This window comes from Phragmites australis, chromosome 17, assembly GCF_958298935.1.
Source record: "Phragmites australis chromosome 17, lpPhrAust1.1, whole genome shotgun sequence".
Classification (NCBI taxonomy): Eukaryota; Viridiplantae; Streptophyta; class Magnoliopsida; order Poales; family Poaceae; genus Phragmites; species Phragmites australis.
In genome coordinates this window covers 18,562,081-18,565,242 of record NC_084937.1, presented here as the reverse complement: position 1 = coordinate 18,565,242, position 3,162 = coordinate 18,562,081, and positions in this window count along the sequence as shown.

Sequence of the window (3,162 nt, the reverse complement as noted above, 5' to 3'; positions counted from 1 at the left end):
GCCGCTGAACGTAATGAAAGACGAGCGACGATGCAGCATAACCTTGTGCCTATGGCGACGCTGGAGCGTAAGTTGGCGACGGGAGGCTCTCGGCGGAGAGCGAAATGTTCTCAGTGACAAGGACCCCCTTTTGGGCCGGCGGCAGGGGAGGGGCGACCAGCGCGGCACTCGAGCTGCTGGACGTCGCCGATAATGTGCTTCTCAACACCGACTAGGCGTACGGCGAAGTTGACAGCCGGCTTGCGGACGGAAGAGTAGACGCCGGTAGATGGCCCAATGTTGCAGATTGGTGAGTTTCTGACACTGATGGCTTCATCGGCACTAGCAAATTAAAGTCGAATGCCACATGTGGACGGTGATGGCTTGGACCTGATCGCTAGATTTCTCGGGAGATTCTAGGTGGATTGAAGATCATTAGAGTGGACAAAATACCAAAATGTATGAGATGTACACAAAGTTCAGGCGTGATTTTTGGGTTATGTTTGCACGCTATAAAATATGCAAATTGGAAGGATTCATAGAGTGCATAAGTGAAGTTATCGGAGAAAAATCCAAGTGCAGTAACTAAACCCCATACCTTATTTCTTATATCTAAAGTAATTTATAGTAGCATCCTTATAATCTATGTGTGTAATTTAAACCCATAAGAGATCTGTATAGAGAATATATTTTGGCCACATTCTTTTTATACTTTCTTACAACATTACCTCCACAAAAATGACTGAAGTTTAGCTGAAAGAATCTAATGGCCCTAGAGAGGGGTAGGGGTGAGGATGAATAGGGCACTAATAAAAAACTAAACCAACTACCGAATTTTAGAACAAAGAGCAACTAGACGACCTAGCAGCTAGAATGATAAGCACAAACATGCAAGCATATAGAATATAAGTAAAATACGGAATTGAAACTTGCATGAAAGAAATGCTAGAAGCAAGATGCGGAATATAAAGAGTAGGGAAAGAGGACACCGAGTTTTTTCCCGAGGTATCGAAGAGTTAGCACTCTCCACTAATCCTCGTTGGAGCATCCACACAAGAATGTCGCTCCCCTTGAGTCACCAAGACTCAAGTACTCACTAGTGATTGCCACTTTTTTATCTCCGAATTGGCAGGTATCAAACCAAGTACACGAGCTTCTCGGGACTCCCACAAGACCTCCAAAAGCTCACCAAGAATATCTCTAATCTCCACGACCGGCTAGGTGTTGTCAACCACCAAGAGTAACAAGCTAACTGGTTCACTTAATCCCTATCAAACTTAAACAACAACTAGATGCACACTCACTACTCTTAAAGCACTAATGGAGTCCTTAATCTTCAATTAAGAACTTGCAAATCACCTCAAGTGCGCTCTGTTGCCTCTAGATGATGCACACTGTGTATGAATGTTTCTGGTTTGTAAGAGAGACGAATGAAATTAAGTGATGGGGTATATATAGGCTAGAGGTCCAAATCTAGCAGTTGCCCAACCACTCACTTTTTATGTGAACACCGAATGGTCCGGTGCACACGCCTCTGTTAACACCGGACAATCCGGTGAGTTAACTTTTTTCACACGCTGATTTGATAGTTGTCAGTAGCCGTTGCAAAATACTATGATGTTCTTCCACATAGTATCACCAGATAGTCCGGTGAGTTATAATCTATTTCCTCTGAAAATACCAAGCTTCTGTTAAATAGTCCGGTGATAACTCCTTTAAGTCACCGGACAATCCGGTCAGTTCAACTCTGATTTTCTCCAAAAAAAACGGTCCTTCTGTTAAATAGTCTGGTATATGAGTCCTTCATATCACCGGACAATCTGATACATGTAACTTCAAATTTCTCTAAAAAAATGACTCTTCTGTTAAATGCTCCGGTGCAAAATTCCTTCAATCACCGAATAATCCAGTGAGTTCATTTGAAATCTTCACAAAGAAGAAAAATAGTCCGATGAGAACAAACTTTCTGGAACTCGTCCAATTCAATCGACTTTGAGTTCTAACTTCTCAACTTCTCACCAATGGGCTTTTTTGAGCTACATAATGCTAGATTTTCGCAAGTGTGTATCCAACTATGTCTAGATTCAACTAGATCAAGCTACAACACTTAGTCTCCCTTTATAGTATGGTCAAAAGACAAAAAAGAGACCTATGTCTACTCTAAGTGTCCTTTGATCGACCAATAGAATTTCATGAGGGACTAAGAAAACTCATTTAATCATTGTGAACTAAATAATTTTGATTCCCTTAAAACATACGCATTAGTCATAATAATACAGTTGCCATTAATCACCAAAACACTTACTACTTACCTAAAGGCCTAGATGCTACACTAGCCATGCAAAATTGCACAGTAAAACAAAGTTCAAATAAGCCGCCTCCGCTATTGAAGTATAGAAATTACCACATCCCTATAGATGACTTCACAAGCCTCCTCTGCTATTTGTCGACGAAGGGGTTGACTACAAAGAATAATAACTAGCTCTGTGCCACAGCCACACTCGAATGGCTCATGTAGGCATGATAAAGATGATTGGAGCAGAACCATGGTATCATGGATCAAGGAATGGCAATAGCGTGACCGCGAAGAAGAGGACAAGGACGACTAGTGGGATGACAAGCCCTACCACTCCACGTCTTGCCCATACAGCGGTGCGGGAGAGAAATCAGAGATGGTGGCTCTTTGGTGAAGAATGATGAGAGCACGAATCCCGTTTCATGGTGAACAACTACGTGTAGAGCAGAGAGCAGTCCAAGGGCTGCAATGTGGGGATGAGCTCGATGATAGATTTTACCAGCAGTAGTAGGAATATAGGGTTTGTTTGGATCGATGCCAATGCTCGCCCCTCACCAAATATTGGCTCACCCAACCCAAATTGGCCGCTGCTTGGATGGGCATCAACTTTTGGCTCACCGCAACCTATTGTTGGTGTCATCCAACCCCCATAAGTCAATTCCTCACCAACGCATGGGCGAACCGTGCGTTGGCGTGAAAATCGGGCACCGATCCTTTGGTGAGCCAACTCTCGGCAAGGTTGCGCATGGAACAATCCAAACATGCCCATAGTGGTGGAGCATAAGGTAGAGGAAATGACATGGATGATGAGCTGGGATGGGACTAAAAAAGGATATCGTGTAGCATGTGGCTTTCCAGCCATGGTATGACCTCATAGACATCACCCA